This window comes from Rutidosis leptorrhynchoides, chromosome 8 (assembly GCF_046630445.1).
Source record: "Rutidosis leptorrhynchoides isolate AG116_Rl617_1_P2 chromosome 8, CSIRO_AGI_Rlap_v1, whole genome shotgun sequence".
Classification (NCBI taxonomy): domain Eukaryota; kingdom Viridiplantae; phylum Streptophyta; class Magnoliopsida; order Asterales; family Asteraceae; genus Rutidosis; species Rutidosis leptorrhynchoides.
Genome location: NC_092340.1, coordinates 44,547,362 through 44,567,449, shown reverse-complemented (window position 1 = coordinate 44,567,449; position 20,088 = coordinate 44,547,362).

The following is a 20,088-nucleotide window of genomic DNA, read 5'->3' as shown; positions in this document are numbered from 1 at the left end:
CAACCGAATTCTGATCGAATTTATCATCATTTTTTCTTCTCATTCATACGAAGTAATATATATTTATATTTATAATTTATATTTTAATTTTAATTATAATTCTAATAATAAGGGTATGTTAGCGAATGTTGTAAGGGTGTAAGTCGAAATTCTGTCCGTGTAACGCTACGCTATTTTTAATCATTGTAAGTTATGTTCAACCTTTTTATATTAATGTCTCGTAGCTAAGTTATTATTATGCTTATTTAAAATGAAGTAATCATGATGTTGGGCTAATTACTAAAATTGGGTAATTGGGCTTTGTACCATAATTGGGGTTTGGACAAAAGAACGACACTTGTGGAAACTAGACTATGGGCTATTAATGGGCTTTATATTTGTTTAACTAAATGAAAGTTTGTTAATGTTAATATAAAGATTTACAATTGGGCGTCCCTATAAATTACCATATACACTCGATCGGACACGATGGGCGGGGTATTTATATGTACGAATAATCGTTCATTTAACCGGACACGGGAATGGATTAATAGCCACTAGAATAATTAAAACAGGGGTGAAATTACATTCAAGGGTAATTGGTGTAATTGTTAACAAAGTGGTAAAACCTTGGTTTACACGCAGTCGATAACCTGGTGTATTCATTAAACAAAGTATTAAAACCTTGTTACAATTCGAATCCCCAATTAGTTGGAATATTTATCTTCGGGTATAATAATAATTTGACAAGGACACTTGCAATTTATATTTATGACTGATGGACTGTTATGGACAAAAACCAGACGGACATATTGAATAATCCAGGACAAAGGACAATTAACCCAAGGGCATAAAACTAAAATCAACACGTCAAATATCATGATTACGGAAGTTTAAATAAGCATAATTCTTTTATTTCATATTTAATTTCCTTTATTTTATATTTAATTGCACTTCTAATTATCGCACTTTTATTTATTGTTATTTTATTTTATCGCACTTTTAATTATCGTACTTTTTAATTATCGCAATTTAATTTTTATCGCATTTTTATTATTCGCAATTTCATTATCGTTATTTACTTTACGCTTTAATTTAAAGTCTTGTATTTATTTTATATTTTACATTAGGTTTTAACTGCGACTAAAGTTTTAAAATCGACAAACCGGTCATTAAACGGTAAAAACCCCCCTTTATAATAATAATATTACTTATATATATATTTGTATTTTTATAAAAGTTAACTAATATAGCGTTGAGCTTTGTTTAAAGATTTCCCTGTGGAACGAACCGGACTTACTAAAAACTACACTACTGTACGATTAGGTACACTGCCTATAAGTGTTGTAGCAAGGTTTAAGTATATCCATTCTATAAATAAATAAATATCTTGTGTAAAATTGTATCGTATTTAATAGTATTTTCTACTAAAATTTAATAGTATTTTATACCCCTCTGCTTTGACATCAGCGGTCAAACCCGATAGATCTATCAATAGGATTCGCGCTTACATGTTCTTCCAACATGTAAATATTAGTTACCAAGCTATTAGGGAAGATATGCAAGGTGGTACAACTCAACGTAGAATATATTTTAAGTACTTGTGTCTATTTCGTCAAACGTAGAAGCAGCGCATGTATTCTCAGCCCAAAAATATATATTGCAAATGCAATTAAAAAGGGAGCAAATGAAACTCACCATACTGTATTTTGTAGTAAAAATACATATAACGACATTAAACAAGTGTAGGGTTAGCCTCGGTTTCACGAACCTATATCAGTTATATATATATTAACACATATAATCGTAATCGAACAAATTTACATATTATTAGTGACATGATTGTTATTTTAATAAATTATATGCTTCATTAATAACTAAATTAGGTATATTTATTTTTATATACTTTAAATAGATAATTTAATATTTATTACAAAAATATTAATATAGTTATGTTTTATATTATAAATATATTTTTATATAGAAAATCTTTATTTGATATATTAATAATACTAATAATAATAATAATGATAAAAATAATAATAATAGTAATAAAAATGATAAATTTAAAAATAAAGATAAAGATACTTTTAATAATAATAATAAAAATGATAACTTTAATAAAAATGATTCTTTTATTAAAAATGTTAATTTTTAACAATAATGAATATTAATAATAATAACTATAAAAATAATGATACTAATATTTATATGAATAATAATAATAATAATAATAATAATAATAATAATAATAATAATAATAATAATAATAATAATAACATTAATAATAGTATTAATAATAATTACCCATTTTGAAGTCCATTAAGATAAATGACTAGTCCAAGTTGTTTAGTCCAAAGAAGGTAATCAAGCTTAGTAAGAGTCTGATCCAACAGCTTAATTCGGCCAAAGAATAATTAATCAAGCCCAATGACCTGAGTTGAGTCTGTTTAGTTAAATAATAAAAAAAATGCAGCAGGCTAGGATTGAACACAGGGCCTCTCGTATACACACAAACACTCAGAACCACTCCTCCATTCTCGTTTTACTGATATTATTGGTATCATAATTAAATTTAACCCAATACATTCTGTTCTCATATTTCTTCTTCTTTACAAACCCAGAACTATTCATCCTTATCAAAATCCTTGTTTTAATTTCAACACATCATAATTCTTGGATTCATTTTATCACCAACCTTATATCATAAATCATCATCCCATCTTCATGATCATACATCAACATCATCTTCTCTTAATATTTCCACCATCACCATCATCGTAGCATGCTTTTAACATCATCATCACGATATCATTAAAACAGAAATGGAAAGCGAGTAGCAGTGATACGATGGTGGTGGGTTTTGACGGAAAATAGAAGCTGGAACAGCATCGTAACAGTAGTAAAAAAAAGAAGGAGTCGGGGTGTTTGTTGTGGTTTTTCACGGCTGAATAGTAATAATAATAAGAGGGCTTCATGTGGTAATGATGGCTGGGTTTTACGGCTGCCAGACAGGAACAAAAACGGCCAACAACAATAGACAATAGGTGTAGTTTTGTTTGGTGTTTTCCAGCTGCAAATAGCAGAGGTTTTGTGGGTTTCATGGAGGGTTGCAAAACAGAAAAATGGCAACAATAAAAGAGGTGCACAATTTAGCGGTTGAAAGGACCCGTCCTAATCCATCTGGACAAAGTCCATATCGATTATAAATGATTCACAACAGTTGATTACATCGCGAGGTACTTGACCTCTATATGATACATTTTACAAACATTGCATTCATTTTTGAAAAGACAATCTTTCATTACATCGAAAGTTGACAACATGCATACCATTTCGTACTATATCTTACTATAATTGACTTAATAATAATCTTGATGAACTCAACGACTCGAATGCAACGTCTTTTGAAATATGTCATGAATGACTCCAAGTAATATCTCTAAGTTGAGCAAATGCACAGCGGAAGATTTCTTTCATACCTGAGAATAAACATGCTTTAAAGTGTCAACCAAAAGGTTGGTGAGTTCATTAATTTAACTTAAATAATCATTTCGTAATTTTAATAGACCACAAGATTTCATATTTCCATTCCTCATAAACATACGTCCCATGCATAGAGACAAAAATATCATTCATATGGATTGAACACCTGGTAACCGACATTCACAATATACATATAAGAATATCCCCATCATTCCGGGATCCTCCTTCGGATATGATATAAATTTTGAAGTACTAAAGCATCCGGTACTTTGGATGGGGCTTGTTGGGCCCGATAGATCTATCTTTAGAGTTCGCGTCAATTAGGGTGTCTGTTCCCTAATTCTTAGATTACCAGACTAAATAAAAAGGGCATATTCGATTAGATAATCCAACCATAGAATGTAGTTTCGATTACTTGTGTCTATTTCGTAAAGCATTTATAAAAGCAGTGCATGTACTCTCAGTCCCAAAAATATATATTGCAAAAGCATTTAAAAAGGGATTAATGAAACTCATGCATATAAATATTGTAAACAGTTAATAAAGCATTTGCATGTATTCGCAGTTCAAAATGTATTTCAAAAGCATTTAATAAAGCAGTTGTAAAAGTAGCGCATGTATTCTCAGTCCCAAAAATGTAAAGAGTAAAAGGGAGTAAATGAAACTCACCTAATGTATTTTGTAGTAAAAATACATATGACTATATTGAACAATTGCAGGGTTGGCCTCGGATTCACGAACCTATATCATTTGTATATTTATTAATATTCATAGTTGAAATCGAACGTTTATATATATATATATATATATATATATATATATTTGTTTGTATAGATACTTAAAATGATGAATATCTATATATATTTAGTTGTATTAATATATATTTGTATATTCTATATGATCAGTATTATAGTTAAAATCATTGGTGGGTTATATGAAAATATTTTTATATAAAAACTATTAATATGTTTGATGTATTATATATGAAATATTAATATACTTTTAGTATATGTGAGAAGTATATTTTTACATACAAAATATTTATTTGTTAAAAAAATGATGGTCTTGATAATATTGATTTACTAATAAAAATAATATTAATTTTATTGATAATGATAATACTAATAGTGATAATATTGTTGACAATAATACTTAGATTAGTAATAATAGTATTAATACTAATAATTTCATAAATGATACTAATACTTATTTTCGCATTACCAATTATATTACTTATAATAATAATAATAATACCTAATAATAACAATCTTAGTAACAACTATAATAATATTTAGTAATAATAATCCTACCAATATTATTGTGTGTTAATTAATAATATTAATAATTATAATATTTACTGATAATGATAATAATTAATTTAGTGATAATACTAGTGGTAATAATTATAACAATAATAATAATAACAATAATAATAATAATGATAATTTTTGAAATTAAATACTACCTTGAAAAGCTCTTTAAAAAAAACAATGTCCCGAACTGGAATCGAACCCGTGACCTCTCGAATATACGCTAACACTTTGAACCAGTAGGCTGTGGCCCGTTTATCTGTTTTATAATCCCCCAATAATTATTATAGTCCTTATTCTGTTTAAACATATTCATCTTCTTCTTCATAAACAATCGACCAGGAACCATAATCAATCAAACCATAATGTATTTGCTGGGTTAAGGTATTTAAACAGAACCAGATATAACATGATCGTGTGAGTTGGATTCATCAGAAGAAAGAGAAAAAATAAATAAATGAAATATACAGAAACTGGTACTCGAAGAACAACTTGGAACTCAATCCTTGTTTTTGAAATCCAGACACTTACAGGTTATGATTATAACATAAAATAAATCCTAAATACGTCCTATAATCTTTCTGTAACCTCAATTTAACCTAAAACAACGAATTGAAATCAAATTTTGTGATGAACTAAATTGTTGACTTTTTGAAAACAAACTTTGACTCCCAAAATTTGATCTAGATACTAGAAATTGGCACATTAAACTTTACAGATAGTTTATATGGGAGATTTAGAAGCGAACAGCATTAATAGATTTTTATATAAAACAATAAATCGAAGTTTTTGAAAAAAAAAGTTTGAACAGGGCCGGTACCTGTTCTTCCTCCTCAATTTTTAATTAAATTCGAATTTTTTAGAAGCTGTGAAAGGTAATGGGAATTGTTAATTGATAATGTGATGTTGCTTCCTATCTGGCTCTACTGAATTCGTTTGTTTTATGTACAATTAGTCGACAAGATTAAATTTCCCAGTACACAGAAACGAATAAAAAATAAAAGTGAAAGTGGTTGAACTTTGATTCTTGGATCTTTCTGTGAACGAATCTGTGATTGGTACGATCTTGGAAAATCAGTTACACTGTGGCAATTACAGATTTGATTTGATTCCAACTCCATGTATATACTTTTTTTTTATTTTTTTTATTTTTATAATACCAATAATAATATTAATAATAATTCTAAATAATGATAGTAATGAAATATTATTAATAATAGTATATAAATACTGAATTTTAATAATTATCATAATAATGATATTTAAGATTATTATACTAGTAATTATGATAATGTTTATAATGATGTTATAAATGATGATATTATTAAATTGTATTATTTTTATTATAATAGGGTTGATAACTAAATTAATAATTATAATAATAATAAATTGTGTTATTTTTATATTAATATTTATAATATTAATAATGGTTTTAATAATAATACTAATGATAATAATAATAATAATAATAATCATAATGATAGTTAAATTTATAATTTTCCTACTAATTATGATAACAATAATATTGGTGATATAAAATTTAAATGTATAAATCTTCATGTATCTACAAATTATATACTGAAACTAATAATATAACTAATACAGATATTAATATTAATTTTAATAATAATAATGAAAGTAATAATAATAAAGTTAGTATAACATCTACATTTTTACTTGTAATTACATATGTTAACATTATATATTATTAATTACGTAATATTTAATAATCATTTAATATATTTTATAATAACTTCTATCGATTCTTTATTATTTATAAATTTTATATATAATGCAATATACATATAATAATAATTACCTATAGAAATCATATATTTAAATATAGCTACAACTTAATCGTTTTAAGTCCTATTTTACATTTTTAATTTTAATGTTTAAATTATATTTTAAAATTTCAAATTATTATTATATATATATATATATATATATATATATATTTAGTTAAAAACAATGGTTCGTGAATCGTCAAAATTGGTCGAGGTCAAATCAATGTATGAACATAGTTTAAAATTCTTGAGATTTAACTTAACAAACTTTGCTTATCTTGTCGAATTAATATAAAGATTAAGTTTAAATTTGGTCGAAAATTTTCGGGTCGTCACAGTACCTACCCGTTAAAGAAATTTCGTCCCGAAATTTGAGTGAGGTGGTCATGGCTAACAATAAAAATGTTTTCATGACGAATATGAGTTGATAAATAGAGTTTTATTACCATAGAGTAATATGGATACAACAATTCAATTACTCGAAGCGCACGAGTGAAGCTATCGCAAAAGAGTGAGATGAATAAATAAAGTTTCGTCTTAACTTTCGACGTTGTCTTGGTTGAATTTAGAATATAAGGTGTGTTTGATGTAGTCAGGGTTGAAAAAAAAAATATGAGGTGCGTCTTAACTTTTGACGTGGAGGTTGAATTTCCGGAATTCAAGGGATTAAAGAAAATCTTCGAAATCTAAAGGATTTGATTCTTCGGCGAGTAAGGAAAAATTAAGATCTCTAAAATTAAATACGATGATTCGCCTCGATTACTCTGTCTGATATTTCCATTATAAATTAAACTCTTTCGTTCCCTTATTCTCACCATTTCTATATAATCCCCAAATTTAAAAGGTTATAAATATGCTTAATCCAATTCTAAACCCTGATATTTTCCTAATTATCATTTCTGTCATCCTTCTTTTTAATCTTCCACCAGAAAATCTGTTTACTTTAATATAACCTTGGGATGATACTATTCTTAATTATACCGTGTCTTTATATTGTTATTCGTATTAATATCCACTGTTTGTAACCTCCGTGTTGCGATTGGGCTTTATATTTTCTCTTATATTTCGATGCCTCTACTTCTGTCCTTCTGTAATCATTGCCATCCACAGTTAATACTCTCTCCAATTTACTGTGATTTATACCCCCATTGATATTTGAAGCTTCATGCTTTTGTTTTATCTTCCCGACTTTAAATCAAGCGAATAATGGCCCAGAATTTGTAAGTGTGGAGTTTGAAATGAATATATCTAATGTTCTAAGAGAGTAATTGTAATAGCAGCACTTTGACTTGTTAAATTATCAGAATCACCAAGAATAGCACTATCAAGAATATACTTTCTTGATATGTTCAGAAGTTAAACAGAATGAAAGAGTTATGTAACATGGCACATGATGACGTTATGATCTGTGAATCATCATGTCCCAATAGAAACTCAACATGACTTACTGTAATATAATCACGTTGATCAAGTGTCATTATATTATACTAACTCATGCATCAGTTCCCAACACTACTTCAGAATTCATTCATAGTTTATACTTAGCTTTTACAGAAATTTCCAATATAATGTATTACAGGTAGCACGAAGAGGTATATAATTTCGGACGAGAATATTTATGAAAATATCCTCAGAAATATCGAAGATATTTATGATGATATTTTGGAATATCTAAGTTCGATGGTTGATGAAGAAAGATTTTTCGCAAGATTTTTAACATGACCTCGGAGCAAGATATTCTCTAAAAATTTCATCGGATCCAGAATTACCTGGATCCTTTGAATATAGGATTTGGTCCTTGTATTTGTCCTTGGTCTCCTTCATGGGTAGCTCAATCTGTTTTTCAATACCCAATTTCGAGCGTTCCTAACACTCCTTTCTTTATCATCAAACTTTTGGCCGTTTAGACCATCTACCATTATTCTATTTCTTCTGCATTTAATGCTATGATATCTGGATCATCGGTTATTAATCCGAGGTGGTTTCAGGAAGATTGTGTTTTTAGATGATTAAACGCTGATGGTAATATGGTGGAATATGAAAGGTTCCCTGGTAACAATAAAAGGGCCGCGTATATATCAATGTTATAATAGGGTTGTTTCGTACGAAGAGTTGAAGTTGACTTGTTGGAGCTGTGACAAAATTGGCTAATTTTGAAAAGAGATCGCAAAGTTATTTTTGCTAATAAATGCCAAAGGATCTGACGCGGCTATGTGTTGAACTTTTACTCAATTTCCGAGAGTTTCTCAGGTGCATAACTATATGCATAAATCTTTTCTTCCGTAAATGAAGTGCGGTTGGTTCATCCTTTAGTTTGAGGTGTTTTCAAGAATCACGAAAGGTTTGAACGCAGATTGTAATCATCAATATACAAATGAGGTTTAAGATGAAATCAAGTGGCAAACTTGAATAATTGTTTAGTTTCATATATTATAATCAATATTTTAATTCATTTTAATTGTCCAATGTTGGTAGTCCTTGATTGATAGTCTACAGTTAGCAATTCAATAATTCATATATAATTTAATATATAATATTCGAATTAATTAATAAGTATCGTGACCCGTATTCGTCTCAGACTCGATCACAACTCAAAGTATATATATTATTATAGAATTGACCTCAACCCTGTATAGAGAACTCGATCATTACTGCATATAGAGTGTCTATGGTGATTCCAAATAATATATATAGATGCGTCGATATGATATGTCAAAACTTTGTATACGTGTCATGATATTTAAAGTGCGTAAAATAAATAACAGAAATTAAATAACGATAAATAAAGTGCGTAAAGTAAATAACAGAAATTGAATGACAATAAATAAAATTGCGAGAATATAAATTGCGATAAAATAAATTGCGATAATTAAATTGCGATAAATAAAATGTAATACGGAATTAACTGTTAGCTAGGAACAGTTAGCTAGGATTTTGTTAGCGTGGATTCTTAAATAGAATTTCATATTGTTAATTAATCTGTTTCTAATCATTTTTTTATTGTGTTCATTATTTCTTCATTATGCCACTTGTTGGATTCTGATATGTCAAAATTCAAATAAGTAATTTGATGAATATGGTTATTCTGTGGTGAACAGATTTGTATATCGGTGGATGTAAGTAGGATAGCATATGACTGTTGAAACAGATTTGAAGAACGTACAATGTAACTTATTAATGTGAAATTTAAATAGTCCTCGGGTATTGCCTACCCGTTAAAATATTTTCACCATTAACAGTTTGTACAAGAGAATTTTTAATCACAATCTTTATGAAAATATACTTACATATATATTTTCTTCAGATGTAACCATGGATTTAATGAGTCAATATGATATTAAACTCTTTTGATTTACCGTTTGAACAAGTAGATATAATCTCTAAAACATTAGAGTTTACATAATCATCATGTCGAACGAAGATAAATGATGTAGAACGTCATGTGGAACGATGATTATACTCGAGGTACAGAATGAGATGTCGAAGCTGGTGGTGCGGATGTTGTTGTTGGTGGTACTAATGCTGTTGGTGCTAAGGTTGGTGATGTGACTGGTGTTGGTGATACTGTTGATGCTTGTAAACTGCGTACCGTGCTCTCTAAAGTTAACACTCGAGCTCGGAGTTCTTTAACTTCTTCTACTAACCCTGGTTGGTTATCAGTGTGGGGTAGAGGTTGGATATCTTCTCTAGTTCCATTAATGGTAGTCTCAAGACGAAAAATTCTGGCAAAAAGGGTATAAACGGTGTTGCGAACAGGTTCGCCGGTGAGCGGGTCGAGTTCTCCAAGGTTAGGTGGTAGATTCAATTCATGATATGGAGTACCTTCTTCCCTTCTCCATAGGGTGAGTATGTCGCGAACCCACCCCCATTTTCTCCAGTAATCACGATAGTTGATTGATTGGTGTGTTCCTGTCACGCTGTCTTCAGAGTCAGAGGAACTTGGTCGATTCGTAGAGGCCATTTTACGCGATCTCAGGAAAGATTTATGATATGAAGAGTTTAGTGACAGTAATTGATAGCTGGATGCTATTCTTAATGCATAATTTACATAGATATATATAGTACCAGGATCCCTTAAATTAAGGAGAAATTTACAAGAGACATCAGACAAGGTCTACAGTAACAGATACGCTAAGATATGAATTGGCAGATACGCTAAGATATGAATTGGCAGATACGCTAAGATACGAATTTTTGTCTATACACTATTCATGCAATCATTGCAGTAATATGTGTCTAGACTAAGAATGATAAGCAGGTAATTTTCTAAGGATGATAAGCAGATGATTTCCGACTAAAAATTTTAAGCAAAACTTTTGACATGCAGACACGGTCGAAGTCCAGACTCACTAATGCATCCTAACGACTATCAGTTTGACATACTAATGCAAGATCTGGTTCGCTAAGACCACCGCTCTGATACCAACTGAAAGGACCCGTCCTAATCCATCCGGACAAAGTCCATATCGATTATAAACGATTCACAACAGTTGATTACATCGCGAGGTACTTGACCTCTATATGATACATTTTACAAACATTGCATTCGTTTTTGAAAAGACAATCTTTCATTACATCGAAAGTTGACAACATGCATACCATTTCGTACTATATCTTACTATAATTGACTTAATAATAATCTTGATGAACTCAACGACTCGAATGTAACGTCTTTTGAAATATGTCATGAATGACTCCAAGTAATATCTCTAAGTTGAGCAAATGCACAGCGGAAGATTTCTTTCATACCTGAGAATAAACATGCTTTAAAGTGTCAACCAAAAGGTTGGTGAGTTCATTAATTTAACTTAAATAATCATTTCGTAATTTTAATAGACAACAAGATTTCATATTTCCATTCCTCATAAACATACGTCCCATGCATAGAGACAAAAATATCATTCATATGGATTGAACACCTGGTAACCGACATTCACAATATACATATAAGAATATCCCCATCATTCCGGGATCCTCCTTCGGACATGATATAAATTTCGAAGTACTAAAGCATCCGGTACTTTGGATGGGGCTTGTTGGGCCCGATAGATCTATCTTTAGAGTTCGCGTCAATTAGGGTGTCTGTTCCCTAATTCTTAGATTACCAGACTAAATAAAAAGGGCATATTCGATTAGATAATCCAACCATAGAATGTAGTTTCGATTACTTGTGTCTATTTCGTAAAGCATTTATAAAAGCAGCGCATGTACTCTCAGTTCCAAAAATATATATTGCAAAAGCATTTAAAAAGGGATTAATGAAACTCACGCATATAAATATTGTAAACAGTTAATAAAGCATTTGCATGTATTCGCAGTTCAAAATGTATTTCAAAAGCATTTAATAAAGCAGTTGTAAAAGTAGCACATGTATTCTCAGTCCCAAAAATGTAAAGAGTAAAAGGGAGTAAATGAAACTCACCTAATGTATTTTGTAGTAAAAATACATATGACTATATTGAACAATTGCAGGGTTGGCCTCGGATTCACGAACCTATATCATTTGTATATTTATTAATATTCATAGTTGAAATCGAACGTTTATATATATATATATATATATTTGTTTGTATAGATACTTAAAATGATGAATATCTATATATATTTAGTTGTATTAATATATATTTGTATATTCTATATGATCAGTATTATAGTTAAAATCATTGGTGGGTTATATGAAAATATTTTTATATAAAAACTATTAATATGTTTGATGTATTATATATGAAATATTAATATACTTTTAGTATATGTGAGAAGTATATTTTTACATACAAAATATTTATTTGTTAAAAAAATAATGGTCTTGATAATATTGATTTACTAATAAAAATAATATTAATTTTATTGATAATGATAATACTAATAGTGATAATATTGTTGACAATAATACTTAGATTAGTAATAATAGTATTAATACTAATAATTTTATAAATGATACTAATACTTATTTTCGCATTACCAATTATATTACTTATAATAATAATAATAATAATACCTAATAATTACAATCTTAGTAACAACTATAATAATATTTAGTAATAATAATCCTACCAATATTATTATGTGTTAATTAATAATATTAATAATTATAATATTTACTGATAATGATAATAATTAATTTAGTGATAATACTAGTGGTAATAATTATAACAATAATAATAATAATGATAATTTTTGAAATTAAATACTACCTTGAAAAGCTCTTTAAAAAAAACAATGTCCCGAACTGGAATCGAACCCGTGACCTCTCAAATATACGCTAACACTTTGAACCAGTAGGCTGTGGCCCGTTTATCTGTTTTATAATCCCCCAATAATTATTATAGCCCTTATTCAGTTTAAACATATTCATCTTCTTCTTCATAAACAATCGACCAGGAACCATAATCAATCAAACCATAATGTATTTGCTGGGTTAAGGTATTTAAACAGAACCAGATATAACATGATCGTGTGAGTTGGATTCATCAGAAGAAAGAGAAAAAATAAATAAATGAAATATACAGAAACTGGTACTCGAAGAACAACTTGGAACTCAATCCTTGTTTTTGAAATCCAGACACTTACAGGTTATGATTATAACATAAAATAGATCCTAAATACGTCCTATAATCTTTCTGTAACCTCAATTTAACCTAAAACAACGAATTGAAATCAAATTTTGTGATGAACTAAATTGTTGACTTTTTGAAAACAAACTTTGACTCCCAAAATTTGATCTAGATACTAGAAATTGGCACATTAAACTTTACAGATAGTTTATATGGGAGATTTAGAAGCGAACGGCATTAATAGATTTTTATATAAAATAATAAATCGAAGTTTTTGAAAAAAAAAGTTTGAACAGGGCCGGTACCTGTTCTTCCTCCTCAATTTTTAATTAAATTCGAATTTTTTAGAAGCTGTGAAAGGTAATGGGAATTGTTAATTGATAATGTGATGTTGCTTCCTATCTGGCTCTACTGAATTCGTTTGTTTTATGTACAATTAGTCGACAAGATTAAATTTCCCAGTACACATAAACGAATAAAAAAATAAAAGTGAAAGTGGTTGAACTTTGATTCTTGGATCTTTCTGTGAACGAATCTGTGATTGGTACGATCTTGGAAAATCAGTTACAGTGTGGCAATTACAGATTTGATTTGATTCCAACTCCATGTATATACTTTTTTTTTATTTTTATTTTTATAATACCAGTAATAATAATAATAATAATTCTAAATAATGATAGTAATGAAATATTATTAATAATAGTATATAAATACTGAATTTTAATAATTATCATAATAATAATATTTAAGATTATTATACTAGTAATTATGATAATGTTTATAATGATGTTATAAATGATGATATTATTAAATTGTATTATTTTTATTATAATAGGGTTGATAACTAAATTAATAATTATAATAATAATAAATTGTGTTATTTTTATATTAATATTTATAATATTAATAATGGTTTTAATAATAATACTAATGATAATAATAATAATAATAATAATAATCATAATGATAGTTAAATTTATAATTTTCCTACTAATTATGATAACAATAATATTGGTGATATAAAATTTAAATGTATAAATCTTCATGTATCTACAAATTATATACTGAAACTAATAATATAACTAATACAGATATTAATTTTAATTTTAATAATAATAATGAAAGTAATAATAATAAAGTTAGTATAACATCTACATTTTTACTTGTAATTACATATGTTAACATTATATATTATTAATTACGTAATATTTAATAATCATTTAATATATTTTATAATAACTTCTATTGATTCTTTATTATTTATAAATTTTATATATAATGCAATATACATATAATAATAATTACCTACAGAAATCATATATTTAAATATAGCTACAACTTAATCGTTTTAAGTCCTATTTTACATTTTTAATTTTAATGTTTAAATTATATTTTAAAACTTCAAATTATTATTATATATATATATATATATATATATATATATATATATATATATATATATATATATATATATTTAGTTAAAAACAATGGTTCGTGAATCGTCAAAATTGGTCGAGGTCAAATCAATGTATGAACATAGTTTAAAATTCTTGAGATTTAACTTAACAAACTTTGCTTATCTTGTCGAATTAATATAAAGATTAAGTTTAAATTTGGTCAAAAATTTTTGGGTCGTCACAGCGGTTGTGTGGTTTTGAAATCAAATATAAAATAGAAAAATCGAGCAAACTGTAGCCGATTATATGTGGTTGTTGGTGTCTGTTTTTAATGGGGTGTTGGAGTGGGTTTACGAAGAGATATAGGAGAGAGAGAAGAGAGATAGTATTGGTTTAATCAAAAGACATCGTGGGCTGCAGTAGCACGATCACAATAATAGTAGTCATAAACATAAGTGAAGTTCGTTGAAGATGGTGAGGGTGATGGGTCGTTGGCGTCGATGGAAGATGATTGTGGGTTTTAAGGTGGTGTTTGATGGTGATCTTGTCATCAAGAAGGGTGGTTGTAGGGTGTCGTGAATGTTGTCAAAGAAGGAGAAGAAGGAAGCCGATGGTGGTTCAATCGAAGGTGATGAAGGTGGGAATCAAGAGTGTTAGTTTGGTTTAGTGGTGATAGTCTCGACCATCAATTCATGAAGAATATTGGTGTCATTTGTATTGGGTTTTTCTTGACTATTAATAGAATATAAGAGTGGTAAACAAGTGGAATGGATGCATGCATTATTTGTTATAAAGTTAAAATAGACATCAGTAGAGAAAAATGTGATATGTATTAATTCAAAGAAGTCAAGGAAAATTGGTAGCGGGTTCGAATAATCAACAAGGAAAGTGGTAGGTGGTGTGATTGATATCTCACTGTGTAAGTGTATGCATTGTATATGTGTATATATTTATAATATAGAGAAAGAGATGTGTGATCATTGAAACTAAAACAGAAACACTAATAGATATTTATTAATAATAATATAATAATAATTATAATATAATATAATTTAATAAATAAGAAACAAAAAAAACGTGTGAGTTAGAAGAATCCAATGATTCATTTAGCTGTCAGTTTATTAGGGGTATTATATCGTGATCCGTTGTTAATCAGTGGCGGATAAAAAGTCTTCGGAAAATCCCAAAATTTTACAGTAACTATCTTTATTTATTCCAGTCATTTTGGTATAGAATTTGGTCATTAACTATTTAATAAAAAATACATTAATTATTCACTCCCAACCCCAAGTAAAATATGAAAAGTTTTAAAATTCAACAAATGGTTCTTAAATATATCTTTAATAAATCTCAAATTTATAGAGCTCATTTTCGGATCACCGTTTATTTTAAAATAATATCAGTTTGAATTTAACTTGCTTAATATCAACCGGAACATTAATGAGTATTACAATTATTTAATATTTATTTTTAATATATTTTATTGTATATAGATATGTTTTAAATAAAAATTATTATTTTTACATAATTAATTTCTAACAATTACATCATAAATTATATTTCAATTCATATATATATTTATTTAAATATATACATACCTATTTACAAATAGTTGTTCGTGATTCGTCGAGAACAGTCAAAGGTTAAATGAACATATGAAACAGTTCAAAAATTTTCAGACTCAACCTAACAGATTTTTTTTATCGTGTCAAAAATATTAAATCGTATCAAGAGTTTGGTTTAAAATTAGTCGAAATTTTTCGGGTCGTGACATTCCTCCATCGAGTGAGTAAGTCTCGGATCCACTCCCATCTCCTCCAGAAAGAAAAATAGCTAAATGGTTGAGGCACTTCTGGTTCATTGACTTCGGAGTCTACTTCAATATACATCTCGAAATCATTTCTGGAACTAATGGAATCCAAGCTAGATGTAGGATCCATCTTACACAATCAGTTAGAAGATTTTTGATATGAAATGATTTTCTGATATCTGATGATATTCTAATTACATAGAATACCTAATACCTATATATAGTACAGAGTATCCCGTAGATTACGGAGGGAATTAAGGAAACGTGTCAGACAAGGTCTATGTGATGTGATATGAATTTGTCTGTACATCATCTATGCAATAACTATAATAAGACGTGTCGAGATTGATAAGGATAGATAGATATTTTTCGACAAGGAATGATAAGCAAAATTTTTAACATGCAGACCAGGTTCAAGTCCAGACTTATTAATGTATCCTACAACTACTAGGTCGAAGTCCAGACTCATTAATGCATCCTAACAACTACTAGTAAGACACACTAATGCAAGATCTGGTTTGCTAAGACCACCACTATGATACCACCTGTAGAGACCCGTCCTAATCCACCTGGACGAAATCTCCAACATTTGGTTCAATTGCGAGGTACTGACTTCTATATGTCATGAATGACTCCAAGTAATATCTTTAAATTGATCAAATGCACAGCGAAAGATTTCTTTCGTACCTGAGAATAAACATGCTTTAAAGTGTCAACCAAAAGGTTGGTGAGTTCATTAGTTTATCATAATCATTCATTTCCATCATTTTAATAGACCACAAGAATTTCATTTCCATTTCTCATAAATATCAGGCATGCAAAAATTCATTCATATGGATTGAACACCTGGTAACCGACATTAACAAGATGCATATAAGAATATCCCCATCATTCCGGGACATCCATCGGACATGATAAAAAACATCGAAGTACTAAAGCATCCGCTATAATGGATGGGGTTTATTGGGCCCAATAGATCTATCTTTATGATTCGCGTCAATTAGTAGACTGGTTTATTAATTCTTAGGTTACCAAGCAAAAGGGGCATATTCGGCTTCGATCATTCAACCATATAATGTAGTTTCGATTACTTGTGTCTATTTCGTAAAACATTTATAAAAGCGCATGTATTCTCAGTCCCAAAAAAATTTATATTGCAAAAGCATTTAAAAGGGGAGTAATGAAACTCACTATCCAATATTTTGTAGTAAAAATATTCATACGACGAAACTGAACAATGCAAGGTTGGCCTCGGATTCACGAACTTATATCATTTATATGTATATTAATAGATATAATGGTAATCGAACAAATTTAGGTATTATTATCAATTGTTATTTTAGTAACTTGTACGTTTCATTAATAACTAAATTAACTATATTTATTTTTATATACATTAAATAGATAATTAATATTTATTACAAACATATTAATATAGTTATGTTTTATGTAAATAATATATTTTTATATATAAAATCTTTATTTGATATATTAATAATACTAATAATAATAATGATAAAAATAATAATATTAGTGTTAGAAATAATAAAAATGATAATAAAAATAATAATGATAAAAATAATGATAATTCTAAAAATAATAATAATGATAGTTCTAATAATAAAAACGATAATTTTAAAAAAATTAGTTTCAATAATAATACTACCTACATTAAGAATGATGATGATGATGATGATGATAATAATAATAATAATAATAATAATAATAATAATAATAATAATAATAATAATAATAATAATAATAATAATAATAATAAAGATGAGTAATAAGTAAACTACCTCAAAGAAGTAGTCCTATAAAAATTTCCCAAGTCCAGGTTTTAACTCGCGACGTCCCGCTAACCCGAAAACATCCTTAACCGTCCTTCCATTTCATCTTTTATGTTTTAATTACGGATTAAACCCTTTTATCCAGTATTCGTCTGTTTTCATTTTCCTAAATCCACCACCTTCATCATCTAATTACTATATCATCATCGTTAGCATCTCATTATCAATTATCATCATCATTAATTTGTGAATCCCCATCATAATCATAACCATTCATCGTCTCTCACCATAATCATTACTAAACGCTAGAGTATTAACATAATCAATATCATTATCATCGCCTATATCCAAATCTATATCATTATACGGATCTTTATTTAATCAACATAATAATTATCACAGTTTCAACATCTTAACGCTATCACTTGCGGATATTAGCTTGTCACTAGAAAAAAATCGAATAGATCTGGTCCAATGTTTATTTCGGCCCAACAGATATATACTCATCGGCCCAATAATCAAAAGAGTGTAACTTAATATTTTGATACGTTCGTATTATAAAAACTTGATATTTTTGCGCGTGGGACCTAAGAGACCTTAGTGATCTATCATTTTCATCACTAGTACATGTATCATCATCATTCAAACATCTATTTAACCATTGTCATCATCATCGTTTTTTTTTATTTGATAACATCATTATTCTCGCATCACCTAAATCATTATTGCCTTCGTTTAAATAGAAACATAACTAGCAAAGTACGGCAGCAGCAATTTGTGTTTGTTAGGCAGGAAATAGGAAACGAACATCACCTCATCTATACGTATCAACTTCAAATTACATCGTCATCATCATCTATGCCGATATTACTATCAGCTTCCCTAATTCTCTAAGTTCCTTCATCTATGTATCATCTCATATCATTTTATCATCATCACATCATTCGATTTGCCTATTCGAATATCATAATCCTAATCCCTCATTCGATTTAACTTGTTTCTTTTCACCTTATTATAGTTGGTTCCATTTTAGTTCAATCGAAAAGGGAAAAGAGAATGGGTCATAAAAAGGAATACGGCTTCATTAAAATAAAAGGAAATACAACCCATCTTTTGAATTTTATAATCCCAATTGGCTATTCAATGTGTCGGCCATAAATTCCCTATATGCTCCACCCACATTAGCACTTGTTTTTATATTGTAATATTCAATTTGCCAAAAAAAACTGTATACCATGACCCATCATCATTATTCTTAGTCACATCATCATCTTTATTAAGTTTATTCAATTTTATGAATTTCAATAGCAACCGTATGTAGCAGCAACATAGTAGTTAATGGGCGGTTTAAATGAATGGTTTAAGGGTTGTGGTGACCGTTTAGTGGTGGTTCCCGGGGTGATAAGGTGGCGGTTATGGGGATTTGAGGGATCAAGGTGTGAGATTGATTTAGAAGAAGGGAAACAAATAGAGTGGCGGTCGATGGGTGTTTGGAGACCAGAAGTTGCAGCAAAGCTGCTGTGGTGACAGTTTGTGGCTCTTCTACCATCAAACGTGATGGTGATAGTTAGGGTCTTTGTTGAACACAAAATAACAAACGGGTTTTGAATGTAATGGCGTGAAACAAAATATATATAAAGGTGATGGGAGTTTGTGCGTATGTAAATAGAAATAATACGGTGGTGTCGTGGAGTCCTCTGAATAAACAATAATATGGAAGCAATAATAAGTAGTGATGATGATAAACCTGAAGTAGCAACAAACCACACTGTCAATAGTGACATTGTTGAGGCATTTACAAGGTGGTGATGATTGTGGAACAACATTAGTATTTGGTTCTGTGAAAGAAACGAAGCAACGGTAATAGCTTGATCGAAAAGTAGGATATGGACGTTTGGTTCTTGATAGTGTAAATTGATGATGATAGTTAAAGAGAGTGGTGGTGTTTACATGGGTTGTTTCCGATCAAAATAGA